This window comes from Microtus pennsylvanicus, chromosome 10 (assembly GCF_037038515.1).
Source record: "Microtus pennsylvanicus isolate mMicPen1 chromosome 10, mMicPen1.hap1, whole genome shotgun sequence".
Lineage (NCBI taxonomy): Eukaryota > Metazoa > Chordata > Mammalia > Rodentia > Cricetidae > Microtus > Microtus pennsylvanicus.
The window spans coordinates 64,344,375-64,363,847 of record NC_134588.1 but is presented as its reverse complement, the minus strand read 5'-3'; the positions used below and the strand labels follow the sequence as shown (position 1 = coordinate 64,363,847).

The 19,473-nt window shown below is 41.1% G+C and overlaps 1 protein-coding gene and 1 long non-coding RNA gene across 4 annotated transcripts in view; both read left to right on the top strand.

Annotated features, from left to right (window-relative positions):
• Fhit (fragile histidine triad diadenosine triphosphatase) overlaps positions 1-19,473 on the top strand; it is a 1,412,380-nt gene that overhangs the window by 810,974 nt on the left and 581,933 nt on the right. The gene's annotated exons all lie outside the window — the stretch shown is intronic.
• LOC142859222 (uncharacterized) overlaps positions 7,861-19,473 on the top strand; it is a 321,618-nt gene continuing 310,005 nt past the window's right edge. The window contains exon 1 of the long non-coding RNA XR_012912139.1: positions 7,861-7,898. This is a non-coding gene — a long non-coding RNA (uncharacterized LOC142859222). The remainder of the gene's footprint in view (positions 7,899-19,473) is intronic.

Sequence of the window (19,473 nt, the reverse complement as noted above, 5' to 3'; positions counted from 1 at the left end):
TAGGTCATATAGTGGGAGTGTAGTTCATATGTTTAAGAAAAGAATTCCATATCATACACACACCAGCTTATTTATTTAAGACTAAAGTTCTGTAAAAGAAAGTGGCCTGAACATTAGGAGGAAAAAATAAAGGGTATTGGGTGGAGATGGCAGACCTTAACCATGGCTGATTATTTTTCAAAAGTACTTGAGTTGATTGTATTCAACTATGCCAAGGTTTCTGAACTTACTTCAGAAGCAGAGGCATTTTCCCAGGTTATTAAAATGGTGGTATTCAATATTTTATTTTATTAATAATGTTAATAGCAGCTTAGGGCAAGGCATTTTAACAGGTGAGCACAGCATTTTGTCCTGTTGGAAAGCACAGAGAGCTGGAAAATGCTGAGCAACACTGGTTCCCATCCTACGTGCATAAACTTATACCCACTGACAAGTAAATGCTAAGAAAATGTATATAGGAAATTGTTGGACTCTAGCATCCAAACACCGAGAAGGAGTCGCCCCCAGAGACCATCTCACACACCACAGCCGATGCAAAAGCATGAGGATTTTATTAATTCTGTCATGACAGGGTCCCCCAGCATTCGGGAAGCCGAGGGACCTCGAATAGCTGGTACAGTCAACTTTTAAAGGGGCCACAGAAACAAGGGGGGTTGTTCTTTGACTATTCTGATTGGCTTATTTGAAAGGGCTATTACTGGAGAGCTGTTGCCAGATCAGATGAGGTAAGAGGTCATTTGACCCCGTTTCCCAGGGGACCGAACCAAAACATACATATATGGGTAATTGTTTAGGAACTGAATACGTGGGAGTGTAGCTGTTAGGTCCTTGGTTCCCAGGGGAGGAGGGGAAGCACTATGGCACAGAGGCTGAGAGGATTCAGAATTGTCAAAAATGGCTTCAGGATTGTCTTAAAGTCTTACAAAATCACCAGAGGAAAGCTAACACAGTTTCCCTTTCTGTAGTGAAAGACCCCCAGTGCTGGGGAGACTCTCACTCAAGTCTCGGGATAACACGACCCCCCCAGTAACTCACGAGAGACCGCCCTTGCTGCAATCACACGAGGCTTTAATGATGAGATGAGACGGGAACCAGTGCACTGGGGCTGAGACTCACAACCCACACTGGGGAAGAGTTCGACCCCGAGTGACCAGGAGAAGCGGATTTTTAAGGGAAGAAACCATAGCCCAGTGATCCAGAATTGGCAGGTAGTGTGTCACAGAAAATTCCGAAAATACCAGTGAAGATCACAAGGGGGCAACTCCCTGCCTCTCCGTTCTACTGACAAGGTCATAATCAGCTAGTTCTTAAAACACATTACAATGACAATCACAAGGGGGGAAACTCCCTGTTTCTCAAGAGTATTCTCAAAATTACAATCTAACTTTATCTTCAGCTAGTTCCTGAAACACAGTCACTGAACCGGCTAATCCTAGATTTTGATTCCTTTCTTCCTGCTTGGATTTTTGGCTATTTTCTTCCTGCTGGACAGAGGTCTGGATTTATCCAGGTCTTTCAGTAGCATAGGGTTTGAGTGCCAAATCTCTCCCATGTTGGAGCATGTGGTCCCCAGATGCTGCTTGTTGTGTAAGGAGTCCTATTGGAGTAACTGGGTCACCAGAGGGCCTTCCTGAATAGATACGATGCCACCAGCCTGCCTCCTCTTCTGCCCACCTTGCCTTTTTTGCTGATATCCTATTTTCTCCATGATTGCAAACATCCCTCTGGAGCTGTCATCCCCACTGCCTAGGAAAAATAAGATACGACCCATGCTGTACCATGGGCAAAAGATAACCAAACCTTCAGGTTGTTAATGAATTCTCTGGAACCCAAAGAATGTCCATAATAATTAGACAGCCTTACCCCCAGCACCCACTGCCCCATTGTCCTATCAACTGTGAGCTTCTCCCTTAAGATATTTATTGAAGTTATTGTTATGAAATTAGTAATAAATCTCATAGAATGAAATTCTCAGAGCTGCTTCTAAAATATTAAAACCGTTTTCACACAAAGGTTTTCTAGAAATGACTAAGTGTTAAAAAGATGAAGGCATTCTGATTTTTCACAAAATTTATGTAAGGTATTAAAATATTTTAAGTAAAAACTTGGTCCAGCAATATTTAAATATTGATGGTAAATGCAAGCCCTTGAGTTTGCAATCTTCATGCCTCAGTATACCAAGTCCACGGGATTTCAGGCCTGTGCCGCCGGTCACAGCCAAATGTTAGCACTGTCCTTGTTCAGCTCGAACGCTGTGAAAAAATGAAACACTTCTCAGTTTTGTTTCTTCCGGGAGCTTATGATCAAGAAAATGTAAGTTCCAAACATAGCTTTGGGTCAACTGTTTTTCCAGCCTTGGCTCTTCTGACATTTTGAACTAGATAATTATATTTTAAAAAACAATTTATGTTTTTCTTAGTCTATAACATGCACAATTGTTTCACTATAATATTTTCAAATTTGTAGCATGCCGTATTTTACCCTCTACTGCGGCCCTCTCCTATAGCTCCCCCACCCTCCTGACTCCCTTCTTCCCACCTAGGCTCAGTAGTTCTTCACTGAGGGTGGTTTTCCTGTACATTGCATTGTGTCCAGCAATATGTCTAGTCTCTGTAGCTGTAGATGCTAGGAATACCCACCCTTCCAAATGTACACATTGTCAAAGGCTCCTGCTGGAAGAGGCAGGGGCAAAACTGTCCCGTGTTTAACAATCTTTGCTTTAGAAGTCGAAAAGGCATATCTAATTAAAGTTCCCAATGGAAAATGTTAACAAATTGTGACCGTGACTAGCAGCATCATTAAGGCCATTATGAGATGAGATCTCAGCTACTGGTCAAAACCTAAATGAACTCCATTACTCCGACCTCATGCAAGATCTTAGAATTGCCAGGAAAGGTAGCATAAAAGTACCTTTGGCCATACCTACTTTTCTCTTTATCATCATTTTCAATACTCTGTTTCCAGTGCCAGTTCATTTTGGTAATGTAACTCAAGCCATTTAAATGGAGGAAGATAATGGATGGATGGATTTACTAAACAGAGTTGATATCCTCCCGGTGCATAAAAATGCAGAGAAAGCATCACTCGCCATCCTCAGACACTGCTGAATTTGAGTTGACAAGTTGATCATGACATCAGCAAGACGTTTTTGGAAGGCAGAGTTAGGGAGCAGTTGGGACAGTATCTAGAGGTGACTGCTAAGAAAAGCTTAGGCATGTACCCTCAGTGCCATAGCTTTTCCCATACATATGCTGAGTGCCCTGACTTGTCATCCAGAAATGCAGGCTAGCCTTTAGCTCCTGGGAGAAAGTGAACACACGGTGGCTACAGGGAGGAGAAGGGCTTCTCATTGAATGGTCAAGTTGTGTAGAGAGGAATCAGCATCCCTGCTGTTACATTGACACAGTTATTTACTTAGCTGAAAAAGAAAAACCGGGGCAGGGGAGTGATATTCAGAGGGTATGGGCCCCATGTAGGTAAACAACCATGCAGATTTATCATCTGTATTGTTAATCTGGAGATTGTTTCCAGGTTTAATTAATGAGTAAATGATGTCTCTTAGTTTGAAAGACCGATAGTGACTGTGGTCGCTGTTAAGGATTTTATTTCTGAGACCCAAGGAATAAGTGTTTTCATGGCTCATTTTCAAATGGCACATGGATAGATGCTCTTTTATGACTTACATATTTATTTTTGTTTTCCCTTTTGATTGTTGATTTTGGCTACACTGGGCCTTGAACTAAGGGTCTTGCATGTGCAGAGAAGGTACTTCTCCCATCTGCTGCATCCTCAGACCCCCACTGACCAGTTTTGTGTTGATGGAATTAGAAGGTCTCTTGATCTACATTTTCATAGAAGGTGACTCTTCCTAATTCCATAACGGTATTCTGTGCATCTATTCCAAGATTTGCATATTGTTTCCACTTAAGGAAGCTGGTTTTATCTGACTTGTGTTGCCATATAATCCTAATGCACTGGCTGTGATTTCAACCCTGGCCAAGGGTCCATGTTTGGAAATGAGGCACTAGGCAAACACTACCCATATAACCATAGTACACTGTCCGATATAGTGGCTATTATGCCACATATGGCTATTGGGTACTTAAAATGTGGTTAGTATGACAATGAGATGCAAACTTATTTCAGTTTCACGGTAAAAAGCCATTGTAGCTTTCAGCAACCGTGTTGGACAGCACAGGCCTAGACCATTAAACCAAATTTCCAGAAACGCATTTTAGGGCTGACAATCATGGATGTAGGCAGGTATGTCCATCTGTTTGACACAGCTCATGCTTCAGAACAGCAAAGTCAAATTACCAAAAGCAAAATTAAAAATAACAACACCCAAAACAAGAGCTATCATGTTCTAAGTAAGTTTGCAGTTTTGCATTGGGCCACATTCATTGCTAGACTACGTGCGGCCTGAGGGCGCCCACTGGACACAGCTGGCAGGCCTACTGAGCAGAATTAGTGGGCTAGCAGATGAACGTTTAAGCCTGTCTACCAAGGCAAAAAAAAAAAAAACAGTGTTGACAGTACTAACTGCTTATTGCTCATAGCAGCAGAAAAGGTAAAGCACCCAATGTCTGGTTGATTTCCCGGGGCCTAATATCAAACATAGCATGTCTAATATTGACAGGAAGAATGCCGGTCATGCAGGCAAATAGCTTTCAGATCTTCTTCCTTCTGCTCTTAGAATTGTATCTAAGTAGTGAAGTAGCTGTATGTGTGTGTGTTTTTTTTTTATTGGTTTATGTTCAATGATTTTTTTTCCTCCTTATGTTCCCTTTGAAGCAGTTTAATATACTCTGTCTGGTATGTTTGGAGGAGTCATAGGAATACATGTTTGTATGATATTGAATCATTTATGTATGGCATGAGACACCACAGTCTTGTTTGTAAACTCTTTATGTTATTAATCGTGGTATTTTTGGAAGATAGAAGGACCTTAGTGATAACAGGAAATGTTCAGAATCCTTTTGTGTGGTTGCCACCCTGCTGATACAGAGAAGTAGGAAGTGACGTAAGAGACTGTGCTTATTTTGGGGCTTATAAAGCTTCCCATCATACTTGAACCAAGACACCATCAGGCATTGGATCACCAGTATGATACCTAACAGTGAGTGAAATGTTTTGTGAAGTATCTATCTATCCTTGCCTCACCAAGTCAAAATGTGTAGGCTGTTTGGAAATGAGTAGCAATAATAGCTGATGTTTGGTTTATACTGAAAGACCCCCAGTGAGGGGAGACTCTCATTCAAGTCTCAGGATAACACGACCCCCCCCCCCCCAGTAACTCATGAGAGACCGTGCTTGCTGCAGTCACACGAGGTTTATTCGACAAGACAGGAACCAGTACACTGGGGCCGAGACTCATAACCCACTCAGGGGAGGAGTTCGACCCCGAGTAACTGGGAGAAGGGTTTTTTAAGGGAAGAAACCACAGCCCAGTAATCCAAAGGGGGTAGGGAAGGTGTCATAGAAAATTCCAAAAATACCAATGATGATCACAAAGGGGCAACTCCCTGTTTCTCAAGATTATAATCAGCTAGTTCCTGAAACAGAGTATTCAAAAAATACCAATAATAATCACAAGGGGGAAACTCCCCATTTCTCAAGATTATTCTCAAGATTACAATCTAACTTTATCTTCAGCTAGTTCCTGAAACAGAATCACTGGACAGGCTAATCCTAGATTTCTGATTCTTCTCTCCCTGCTTAGATTTTTGGCTCTATTTTTTCCTGCTGGAGGGGGCAGGCGGGGGGGGGGGGTTCTGGATTTATCCAGGTCTTTCTAATACCTCTAATATATGTCTGAACAGGGATCTCCAAATAACCATGTAATGAGACAACTAAAGTTTCTCATGGATGAAACATAGAAATTCAGAGAGAAGCTTTAGTGAGACAATCATTATATAGACCCTACTAGCTTTGTACTTGGGTCCAATAACTCTTCTATGCATTTTGCTCTTACTATTGTTGTTGAATGTGTTAATGGTCATATATTACAATATATCACTGTGAGTCCAAATGAACAAAGCACTAGAGATCCTATAAGATAAAGAATACCTGAATAGTGTTTCTTGTTATGCTTTATTATTGTTGTTGTTTATCCTTGTAACGTGGATAGCCTTTTGGAATGCAAATCAATCCCAGTTAATTTCATTTATTTTTATGAACTAAATGTTTATACACCAGGTGTTCTGAAAAGCCATGCGCTTCCTTTCCCCACAACAATGGCTCTTTAAAACTTTCCAGATGGATTATTGTCGCAATAAATAGAAATGTCTTCTAAGGTATTGTCAGATTATACAGAACTGTGCCCTAACGACTTAAAAATACTATGATCATTTTCTTCCTGTTAGTGACTACCATGTTAACTTTTCCTTGGGAAAAGCAAACAAATACCAGATGGTCACTAAGGACAGTTTCACTAAAGTCCATCTTGGGGGCACCAGATAGTTTATTATGTTCATAACAGAGTGAGGTAAGGATTACTTACAGGAGTATGGGCCATGAACCACCCAATAGTATGAAATTCACCGTATCATGCATGAAGACCCCCTAGAAGCTGCATCATGGATTAAGGCTCTTTCATTAACCTTCTGCTTCCTGTATTCTCTTTGACCCTTCTCTACTGCCTTCTACTAGTGACTGTTAGTGGCTTCATTACAATTATAATAGACCTCTCTACCACCTTGTTCTTGCCAGGCCTAAGGAGGCAAAGCTCAAAATGGCCACAAGTAGAGACCCACAGAAGTATAATTCTGTTTCCATCTTGACTGAAGGTCAGAGAGTTTGAGCTTGTCTTTGCTCAAAGGCTGGGCCACGGGATGCTTGACCTAGGGTGTGGCTGGCAGGATGTTTTGATCTAAGGTGTGTGTTAATCCTCAAGGTTAGTGGCAGAATGTTTAGTAAAGGGAGTGATTACTAGCGGCTTTGAGAGTTAAGGAAGTAGTTAACATTCTTTTGTTTCTTGTGTCCTGGTAAAGGAGCCTTTTGCTTCCCCCACCCCACCCCTTTTGGATTGGGGCATATAAGAACTGTAAATTATAAACTTACTAATCAGAGTATTTACTGGATGCCCTCCTGACTCTACCGTTGTCTCTGGTCGTTTCTTTCTCAATCCTCACTCTGCCCCCCAAGGATGAACAAATACATCAGGTCAGACCTGATAGCCATTTAGTGTCATCATGTGGCACCATGCTAGGCCCAGAGGAAAGCCACCGTAAAATAATGACCTACTCTGAATGCTGAGGAAGGAGTGGCATACTAACTCAATTCTTGATGAACCAGAGACATTCTCTTTCTGCTACAGCAAAAGTACCTCTAAATTCTTAAGTCAAACCGTTAGTGAAATTAAAGTACAGCTCCTTAACAGAGGCTGTCTAGTATATAACCAATGCTGTAAATTATCTTTTTTGAGCATCATGTTGGGGTCGACCAGGTGGACATTTCAACCATTCACTGACTTAAAGCAATATTTTGGGTATATTTGGTTAATTTGACCTGTTTCACCTCAGAAGTTGAATTCTGATTCGTGCAATTCTCTAGAGGAGAAAAAAACGCTACCCTTTTTGGATGAGGGGACACGTTTAAATTTAGAGTGGAATCTCTCTTTCACAGCCTGAGGGTGCCTGTGCATTAATGCAGAAATTGATATTAGGATAAAATCTTGAACAATTAGGGATAAGTATCTAAAACTCAATTAACCTTTGCCAGTTCTCCCCACAGCAGTAATGTGCTTTCATTTTCACTACTGTTGGATTAAATGGACTTTTTTTTCTCATTGTGCAACCAGAAACAAAGGTCAGTCTCTGCAAGACCAGTGTTTGGCACAGGTACAAGTGGTTCCCTAAGGACGGATGAACCAGGTACAAGCAGTTCCCTAAGAACAGGTGGGTGCCACTTGCTTGATTGACGGCTCTTGCCTTATATATTTGCATTTATGTTGGTTCTCCCTTCAAGTTAATTCATGATGATGAAACACACTTTCAAGCCTTGGCCATGGGGTCCAGGTCCACTACATAACTGTCATGAAGGCTGTGTTACTATCGTGGACCAAAGGGTAGGCATTGCTAATCATAGTTCAAGGCACAGCTTGCTTTTCTGGAGACAGAAAAAGGAAATGTTGCAACCATCTTGAAATCTCCTTCACAGTAAACTAGGTTGATTATACTTAGTTTGACATGTACAATCTGTGTACGTTGTTTTATAGTTTTGACAGATACTTCCAAATTTCAGTCGCTGCCTAATGGTCTCAGCTCTTGGTGGAAATGCCTTGCCCTCTCAACCTTGAAATAATACATTTAAAGGACTTTAGACCTTTTATGAGAAGAGTTTGAAGATCAATGGTCTCCTTGACGGTGGTGGTTCTCCCTGATGGTGGTGGTGCTCCCTGACTGTGGTGGTTCTCCCTGACGGTGGTGATGCTCCCTGACAGTGGTGGTGCTCCTTGATGGTGGCATTGCTCCCTGACGGTGGTGGTACTCTCTGATGGTAGTGGTGCTCCCCGATGGTGGTGGTGCTCCCTGATGACGTTGGTTTGTAGTACTCAGGCACATGCACAATGTAGTCTGAAAGAAAATGTGGCAAGAGTAAGAATTTTTATGCTCATCTATCTCTTTGTAGCTGGCTTGTTTGCAATAAAACTGTCCTTTGCAGACTTGTCTCTCACAGTGCTCCAGTTGTTTCAGAATACTGATACAATGAGCTTTTCTCTAATACTGTTATGCCTTTCATCAATTAATTTAGTCTTTCATCTATGAATTGTTGAAAGATATATGAATTATTCAATTTCCCTTCATGCTCCCACCCTTCAGAATTACAAGAAAAGGGACCTGGCATTGAAAATTCTGATGAAAACACTGGCAAAGCTGTTTCCCTTTGGCCTTTTCTCCCATAAGTACCCCCCCCCCCCAGTAATGAGCTATCTACCCTGCTGAGGCTCTGCTCTTCTTAGATACTGTTAGTCATTTGTGTGATAATCTGACTTCCCCTAATGGGAACAGATTAACAGTTCCATGATGGGAGATGGGGAGATGCTGCAACTGTAAATGATGGACACACAGACACCTAGATGGGTGGTCAAGGAACAGATCAACCGTGTTTCCCACGAAGATTGACCAGCATTGCTTTGTAGAATTCTCATCTTTATGACTCTGCTCACTTACTGTGCTATATCATTTTCACGAGCGGCATTAAACATGTCTATACTGTATGTCCTGCGATGTTAATATATGCTTTCATTTCTCATAGATTGGCTTTCATTTTCAGAGATGACAAGAAATAATGTTATGAGTATTTGCCTCTAGCAAAACTAATGTCTTTTAAAGGATTTACAAAATTAGTTCCCCAAATACAAAGCTAAAATGTGTCATTTCAGCTGGTAGGGGTGGGGTGGCATATCTGTGCTACTTCCTTTGTGCCAACTTGAACTACTGTCCAAACTTGTTTTGCATTCATATTTTTGTTTTACAGAAAAGTGCCACCATTTTAATATCAAGAACATGTTTTAGAGAAAAATGAGAGAGCTTTTTCTGAAGTTATTAATGTTATATGTGTATGTGCACACGTGTATGTGTGTGTTAAACGTCAGTGGCAGACCCATTTTGCACGGATGTTGACAAATGTTGGTGGCATTTTCTTCACTTTCCTAGAGAGTTCGCACCTTCTAAGCAGGTTGTATCTCCACTTTTACATCAGTCTTTGTGAGGTAGGACACCAACATCATCAATACCGCATGGTTAAAATACCGATACTTCATTGCAGTAAGTTACTGAGCAGCATTTTATGGAGACAGTACGCATCCGGTGTGGACTGCCAGAATAAAACCAGGACCGACCTGCACACTAAGATCGTGATAGGTTTCCTACTGAACTGATAAGTCTAGAACTGACATCTGAGTGAGGACAGACCTAATGAACACTTGGAACCCAGAGTAGAACTGTCTGGACAGGGAGTCTGTCAATCATGGAAGTAACGTAACCGCAAGCTATTGTGTTTTGTTTTGCCTTTTAAAAATTTTATGTGTGTTTTGCCTGCAGGCATGACTGTATACTGCATGCCTGTAATGCCCTCAAAGGCCAAAGAAGGTGTCAGATTCCCCAGAATTGGAGTTACCGATGACTGTAAGCCATCATCTGGGTGCTGGAAATGGAACACCTGCCAGTCCTGTGGCATAGCAGCCAGGGCTTTTAACCACTGAATGATCTCTCCTGCATCACAGAACATCATGACCCCACACAGGCATGTTTTAAGATAGGAGACTACATCAATGCTATCAATATTTCTCTACCTATACAAAGGGAAGTCATATGCGTGTTTGCTAAGAATCATGAATACACACCAACCATAATTAAAGAGTATTTTAGAATCTTCAGTGTGATTTTCTTTCTGCAAAAAGTAAAAAATAAAATGTCCTTTTATGTCAGAAAGTGGGGGATTTTCTAGCTTTTCTCTCCCTTTCTTCATATTACATCCCACAACTATCCTTAGTGTTTGCTTCCTTACAGACCCAAGCCTTCAAACCCTCTCTGATTCAGCTCTTTATCATGGGCACTGACTCCATCCATTTTTCTTCCTCCCCTTACTTTGCTCCACTCCCTGCCACCCTGTTAACTGAATATAGAATACAGAGATTAAATTGCCCGGGTTGATGCAGTGATTAGCCAACTGTCTTGGTCAGTAGACCTCTACAGAAAGATGCTACCATATACCAGTTATCACCTTTCAGCATTAAAGAAACATTCTAAATGTTTATGGGAGATGTGATTATATTATTTGGTCTTGACTTTGAACTATGTAGGAATTTAGAGTCAAGTTGTTACTTGGATATGTATAATCTTTATGATTTTTGTTTTATTGTTCTTTACATAAATGCCACTGTTCTGCCTACAAGATTCATTGTAGGCAGTAGTGTGTGTGTTTGAACACTCATGTATGTGTTATTTCCTTTAGGATTAGCGTTTAAGATGTAAGAGGGCTCGGATGAAAGATTCCTTGGGTCAAGTCTTTCATGTCCCTATTCTGTAGGGATTCGCATGAATGTGTTTTAAATAGTTTACTATATTATCATTGCATTTCAAGGTCTTATTATATTTTAATCATGTAGAGTAAGACCAAAGAAAACTCCACAAAGCTGGATTAGCAGCAGTGGAAATCAGTTTAATATGAGGTAAGACAATAGAATATTGTTGAAGAAACGGGAATTACTAATTCAGTAGTACAGGTAACAAACTAAGACTGTTTGCAATAGGCTTCATAAAAATAACTTTGTAAAAAACATTCATAATTAAACTCAGTTGTCCTTGTGTTAAGTTTCCAAAGTACTTTGAAGTGATTGCAGAGTTTGGTGGTTTATTTCTTCAATTTAAACATCAAACATGCTGAAATTTGATTTTTATGTTAACTAAATTATTGAAAAACTTGAGGTTATAGCTAAGTGGTGAAGGGCTTGCCTACCACACAGAAAGAGGTTCTGGGTTCCACTCATATCAACACGCATGCACACACACACACACACACACAGACACACACACGCACCCATGTATGCATTCACACACACACACACACAGACACACACACGCACCCATGTATGCATGCACACACACAGACACACACACGCACCCACGTATGCATGCACACACACACACAGACACACACACGCACCCATGTATGCATGCACACACACACACATGCACCCATGTAGGCATGCACACATGCTTGCACACAGGCATACATGAAGGCACACCCATATCAAACTGAGCACATTCTATTATTACATCAATCTCATTAGAAAATAGTCACTGATTTTTCAAAAATAATGTATAGCAGCACCAGCTGAAGAGATTTACCATATACCACTTCTGCATACCATTCTATGCTTTGTGATCAGCAGGATTAGCTATCTACACCGAACCCCTCCTCATCAGCCTCCTGCTTCATGGCTCATCATCTTTTATTTTATTTTATTTTGTTTTATTTTGGTTTTTCGAGACAGGGTTTCTCTGTGGCTTTGGAGCCTATCCTGGAACTAGTTCTGTAGACCAGGCTGGTCTCGAACTCCCAGAGATCCGTCTGCCTCAGCCTCCCGAGTGCTGGGATTAAAGGCGTGCGCCACCATCGCCCGGCATGGCTCATCGTCTTTAACCTCTTAGTCCAGAGATGTTTAACATGGGAAACAAGGAATTTCAGAAAGGCTGTTCAGGTGGACTGTGATGTGGGTTGTTGGACTGTGTCCCCTAGTCTATTGGCATTTGGGGTGCTGTTTCTGGTAATCCAAGGTGTGGTGATAAGCACCTCATTCCCACTTACCACCAAGAAAAATCGTCATCTTTCTACCAGGCAGGAAACTAACATATACTCGATCTGATCACACTCATCTTCTGTTCTAGAGACTTTCCATGACTTTTTTTTTTTGTTGTTGTTTATTTGTTTTGCATGAAGTTCTAAATTCTTAAGAAGGGCTTCTACTCCCGTGCAGACAAACCTACATATTCTTTGTCTACAATGTGGCAGGCTTCTTTCTTACCTGATTCTGATTGCCTGAAGTCTCACCATGGCCTTATTGTTCCCGGGGTCTCGGCTTCAGTGCTACATACAGAAATCTTCCTTCCATCACTGAATGTTCTTCCATCTCCCCCCACACAGCTAGACCAGGTCAGCTCCACAATCACCTGTGATTGTCATAGGTACAATCAGGCGATAATAGGCCTAAGCCTAGGATGGGTGTCTACTGGACTAAAAGCCACTAAACGGAAACACAGGTTCTAAGCAGGTTATGCCAGTGACTCAGCCCCTTATTTCTGTGTCTGGCACATTAATTTATTTATTCAACGTCTGTTTAGTAAAGAAACAAACTTGATGGGATTGTGGAGATATTTCAAATTTTAGGTTTGGTAGATTTTAGCATATAAACAGATCCTTCAGTGTTTGATTATGAAGTTCAACACCAGTGGATTAAATTCCTCTCCGTTGACTTAAATCTTTATAACCAGCCTAATCCTTTGATTTTCCACTCTGAATGTACTGAACTCGATATCAAAAGAAACTTTAATTTCAGAGGAAGTCCACTGATCATATCAGATTCCAAACACAGTTTATAAAGAGTCTGTGTGAAAGTAGGCACTCTGGATAAGGGAAAATAAAAGACATCCCAAAGTAAATTTGGAAGAGAAGATAAAAGGCAACGCTTGTTGCAAAGAGGTTAATGCATATAGAAGTAGGTGTCTCTTATTTCACATATTTTTTGCCATCAGGAAGTCAGGAACTTGAGGTTGTTTGTTCAGTGAAGTAGATCAATCTCAATTTGCACTTGTGAAACTTTTTTTTTTTGGACTAATGATGGAGAGTCTTCAAACATGAGCGTGTCAGAGGGAGAAGAGGGAAAGGAGACCGGAAAAGAGATGGAGAGAAACAAATGAACGTATCCTGCTAGCTTGACATCTAAATAGGTGAGCCAGAGACAGAGACATGCCACAATCGTGGATTAGCCTTCTGGCACATGCCTAGGTGAGACGGGAGGAAGCATACATGTCATTCCAGAGTTTTCTCACAGTGTAATGGCGGGTGTTATGAGGGCTAAGCTCAAAGGACCTGAGCTGTTAAAATGGCGAGTGTGTGACCAGCTGTACCTGGGCAGTTTTGGGGTTTTTTTTTTGTTTTTTTTTTTTTGTTTTTTTGTTTTGTTTTTTCTAGACAGGGTTTCTCTGTGGCTTTGGAGCTGTCCTGGAACTAGCTTTGTAGACCAGGCTGGTCTCGAACTCACAGAGATCTGCCTGCCTCTGCCTCCTGAGTGCTGGGATTAAAGGCGTGCGCCACCACCGCCCGACCCTTGGCAGTTTTTATATACTTGTAAGCATCCTGCATGGAAAGGAACGCTGTTGTGGGTAGGTTCCTGTGCCTTGCCTGCTAAGAAGAGGAAGGCTAAATATTCAATAAAACGGCCTTTGCTCTTGTTCCCACAGCCTTGTCATTATCTTCATAGAAGATCATGAAACCAATTGTTAGTGTGTAGCTGCTAGGAGATTTTTTAAAAGGCAGTTTGGGAATAATGATACAATTTTACTATATTCTGTAAATGAAATTATAGAAAAGAATGGTAGCTAACATGCAATAAAACTTTTGCTTTTTATCGAGTCAGATTGGAAAACAAAAGGAAGGGCCTTATAGGAATCCACTCTGATACACAGTGTGCTTCTGGTTCTTAGGAATTGCTCAGCTATTGTCTTTATTTCTGTTAATAACTTCTACTAGATTGGAACACACCTTTTAATTTTTTTCTTGCAGAATCTCACCATGTGACCCCTGCTAGGCTTGCACTTGTGGCCTTCCTGTCTTAGCCTTTTCAGAGTTAAGATTACAGGTTATGTCATCATGCATGCCTGGTGAACAGATAATTCATTATGAAGTAGAATATCTTTTTGTTTTCTCCGAAAGTAGATTCTAATATCATTTTGTTACAAATCCCGGAGTGCTAAACCTAGAAGCAACGCTAGAGACAGTGCTTTCTGCACGGGGAAGTTGATTCTATGAAAGAAAGGAGTGTAATGTCAGAGGCAAGAGCAGCACCCGCTCTTTGCCAGGGACGCTTTGTGATCATTCTCCCTCCTTGTCTCCAGGTTACCTCATCTGCATGAGGACTCAGAGACAAATATTCCAGGGAGGTCCCTGCACCTAAGTGACACCATGTCTGTGAATATTCTTCATGTTGTTTTTCATAGGAAATGCTGATGTACGGCTTCACAAGGATAGACCCTCGGGTTGCTTTCTGCTCTGTATATAAGAATCAGACTGAAAGAAAGTTCAAAGGGGGGAAATAAAAGATGATTTTTTTTTAACTCTGTGTTCATCAGAAGTACTCACTTGGGTGGATCTAAGCATGTAGCTTTCCATTGCAACTGTTTTAAAATAATGTTCAGAAAAAGGTAGTAGGTCATGGGAGAATAATGAATTTGTTATAACCTAATATGTTTGAAGGCACTGAGTAGAGGATGGACACCTGGGTTGATATTTAAACTCACAGGGAGGCTAGACCTTGGGCTGCTGATCAGGGTGTCTTTGGTGCCTGTGAGTGAAAGTCCTGATAGGAAGAGGATGTCTAAAGGAGAAGGAGTAGAACATTCAAGGTAATTAAGTTATACCTGAAGGATCGCAGAGAGGAAGTATGTTTTGGTGTCAGCTCCTGTACCAGGTTGCCTTGCTGATCTCAAGTTCTAAATGAATTTGGCTTTAGAAAACATGAAGTCATTTTGAATCTTGGACAAAAATGTTGTTTATTCAAACTTACATCCACAAAGTTAACAGATGACATAAGGGTTTGCCTCCTCTTACACATTATGTAAGAAAGGGAAGTGCTGCGTATAGAGAATGAAGGTCCTAAGCTCTGGGACATGGGTGGTGAATCAATTGTTATTAGAGCCGACCTTTGTTAGAATAATACAGTTATGCCGGGTGGCGGGGGCATATGCATTTAATCCCAGCACTAGGGAGGCAGATCTCTGTAAATTCAAGGCCAGCCTGATCTACAAGAGCAGTTCCAGGACAGGCTCCAAAGCTACAGAGAGAAACCCTGTCTCAGAAAACAAAAAAAAAAAAAAAAACCAAGAAAAAAAAGAATATAATTACAATACAAACTTCTTTCTATGTATAGATAAGATGGATCGTTGCTTGCATGAGTAACCTTGGCTTTTACTCTGTGCCATAAGAGCTATTTTACAAAAGGGTTTTGAATTTGTTTTCATGTTGGTCATTTTCATTAGTTTTTCTTGTGAGCAGTGTTCTCTCTCAGATTGTCAACTGAGGTAAATACATTTAATTGGTCCTCTAACCCTTAATCAACTTACTTTGAAGACCAAGCGTCAACTTTTGTCTCTGGTGTGATAAAGAATTACTGAATAGCCACACCACAGTGAAAACTGTAAAGCTGTTGAAGTACATAAGGCTTTGGAAGAGAGACAACAAAGGTATGAGCCTTGGAGGGAAATACACAGGAGCTCCTACAACAGACAGGAGGGAGGTCACAGAAGACAGCAGAGCTTGGGATCAAAGCTGCCAAGGAAGCTGCAGTTTGAGGTCGGGGTTCTGTGGAGGAGGAAATTGTGAGCAGCCCAGCAGTGGACCTCCTGAGGGATCCTTGTACGCCATTGGCCCTTTTTGCTGAGCTGAGTATGTACAGCTATGAACTCTACAAGGCCTTCTAGAGGGTGGGTTCTGCAGATCTGAGGAGCACAAAGAGTCATCCAGATGCTAAGAGATGTGGAGTCTGGCTTTGCCAGAATGGAGTCTTAGAAACTTGGTTGAGATCATAGACAAGGTACACCAAGGTACAATGTAGGAGAATTACAAACTGACAAATTGAAGTGAGGTGTGTCAATAAAACAAACAAAAGAATATTCCAGGAGGTCTGCTTTTAAAAGATAAGGACAAATCTGAAGGAAGCAAGACAATATGCTCACAACGTGACTGATGACGGAGACTGTGCTCCGTAGACATCAGCAGATGAAGTCAACTCAGAGCTGTAGCTGCTGGAATTTCCCAACCTGTAGAAGAAAGCAAGAAACACGTATGAAAAACCGAATTGTTTCCAAGTCAAGGGATGATAGATTAGGTACCAACACCACCATAAAGTTTCTAGCAAAATATAGAAGGGTATTTGCGGGAACAGAACATTCCTGAGTATACAAAAAGCATTGACTCTGTTGAAATAATTGACAAACTAGACTTGGTTAAAAGTAAGATCTTTTGCTCATCAAAAGATTCAGAGAGTGAAAAGGTAAAGGAAAGTTACAGACTCGAAGAAAGCCCCAGAATATGATGGACAGAGGGCATGTGCTCAGATAAACATAACCCTTCCGCTCGAAGAGTTTAATGATAGATATCTACCAGCCTATTTTATGAAAAAGAAAAATGCTTTGACTGCATAGATAGGGCTCCACATCAAAAATTAAAATGTATGTATATGTATTCAAAATACCAATAAGCTCATTAAAATCTGAGTATAATTATCATGAAAGTACAAAATAATGAAAAATGAATTAGAGATGTGATACGGCTCTATATCACCCAAAGAGATGAAATTACAGATTCCATGCTGAGTGGGGACACTCTCGTTAGCTGTTCCTGAGGTTCTGTTCTTTTTAGTAATTAAAGAAAGTCCTTAAGATACAGTAGGGCTCCTCTTTGAAATTTGCCAAGACAAAAGGGAAGCATAGACTCAGTACCAAACATCTCTGTGCACATGCTCAGAGTAACTCTTCTAATAGAGATCCTAATCAACTCACAAATCAGTCAGCCTGAGAACAACTGGGTGTGCATATTCACCTGGGCAATAAAATGCTATTCCCCAATTAAAAAAATAACGATGCATGAAGGAAAAGCATGGATACATGTAGTAAGTAGTGGAAATAATGTTGGCGCAAAAGCTGATGTTCTTTGCCATTATATTTTTATTAATTTCAAAAGCAGCTTAACCTGTGACTACAGAAACCACTGCTAAAGATAGAAGTGGTGGATAGGACAGAGCATGTGCGCGGGAGAGCCTCTTAGGGCTGCGCAAATGTTCCTAGGAGTCTTGACGTCATGTGTATGTACATTTGTCAAAAGTCTTCATTGTGGATTCTATAGATTCATCTATCTGTAAAACTCTACTTTAGGTTACTTACGGCATGATTTAATTTTTAAAATTCCGTTTATTGGAGCTGGAGAAATGGCCCAGAAGTTAAGAGTATAAACTGCTCTTGCAAGGGACTCTTGTTCAGTTTCTAGCTCCCACTTGGTGCCTCACAGAGATCCATGGCTCCAGTTCCAGGGGATTTGGCATTATCTTCTGGTCTCTGCTGGTACTGGGCATGTATGTGCATGCAGACCCAGTACTTAAACACACAGTAAAAAATACAGCTAAAAATTAAAAATAGATTTATTTATTAATTGTGTATATACAGGGGCAATACATATACAGAGAACAGCTTACATGGATGGGTGCTCTCTACCATGCAGGTTCTTGAGATCAAACTCTGCTTTTCAAGTCTTGGTGTCTTTACCCACTGAGCCATCTCGTTACCTAGTGACTGTCTGTTTTGGTTTCGGTTTGTTTTTTTAAAGAATGAACACTGAAATAATAAGTGAGAATTAATCATTGTGAGTTTTTTTTCCTAGGTGATATTTCTTTTATTTATTTTAGGTTTTTTAAATTTATTTATTTATTAAAGATTTCTGCCTCAGCCGGGCCATGGTGGCGCACGCCTTTAATCCCAGCACTCAGGAGGCAGAGACAGGCGGATCTCTGTGAGTTCGAGACCAGCCTGGTCTACAGAGCTAGTTCCAGGACAGGCTCCAAAGCCACAGAGAAACCCTGTCTCGAAAAACCAAAAAAAAAAAAAAAAAAAGATTTCTGCCTCCTCCCCGCCACTGCCTCCCATTTCCCTCCCCCTCCCCCGATCAAGTTTCCCTCCCTCATCAACTCGAAGAGCAATCAGGGTTCCCTGACCTGTGGGAAGTCCAAGGACCACCCACCTTCATCCAGGTCTAGTAAGGTGAGCATCCAAACTGCCTATGCTCCCACAAAGCCAGTACGTGCAGTAGAATCAAAAAACCCATTTTTGTACAAGAAACTGAGGTCAGTATGTTCATAAAATTATCAAAGTGATATCAAGTATTTGAAATATACAGAGTTCGTTTTGGATATAAATAGAGTTGAGGGAAGGGAGGCTAGCAGTTTGGCTCAGTGGGTAAAGACACTTGTTGCCAAGTCTGACAACCTAAGTTTTATCCCTAGAAATTGCGTAAAGGTGGAAGGAGAGACCTGCCCTCCATATGTGTGTCGTGGCATGTGCGTACTCACACATACATCCAATAAAATCATAACAAATCAAGTTTTAAACGGAGAATATAACATGAAGGGCTTATCATTATTTGATTTGACTTAGGTTTTCCTACTTACATTATTTTTTAAGGGTAAAAGTTTGCCTAGGATTTCCACAGATTATTTAAATAAGAACAAAATTCCTTCCTGTAAAACGAATGCATTTCTCAAACAGTGCACTGAAATGGAATATTCCTTGAATTCTTTTCATAAAATCATCTGAAAGGACATTGGGGAATATTAGCTACTTGGTCCCAGGAAATGGGCTCCTGATTGAGAAGCACACCCTAGAAAATTGAAGCCATTAGTCTGGGTGATGCGTGGCCCGGAAGGACGATGCCCCGACCTAATTGGAAAGAACAGATGATAAAACATTAACAAGCCTGATCCTCTGAGAACGAACTCGAAATGGTCAGCGTCTGCTAGCATTCCGTACCTTGAAGCAAGGCTGAGCTCATTTTGCGGACTAGCGATGCGCTGATGAGGATCGGTGATAATGGACTAACAGGAAAATCCCTCTCTCCTTCTCCTGTCTCCTCAGTGCTCAGCCTGCCATGTGCACAGCTGGACAAGGAGGTGGCACCCCATAAAGGAGAAGTGTGGGGTAAGGA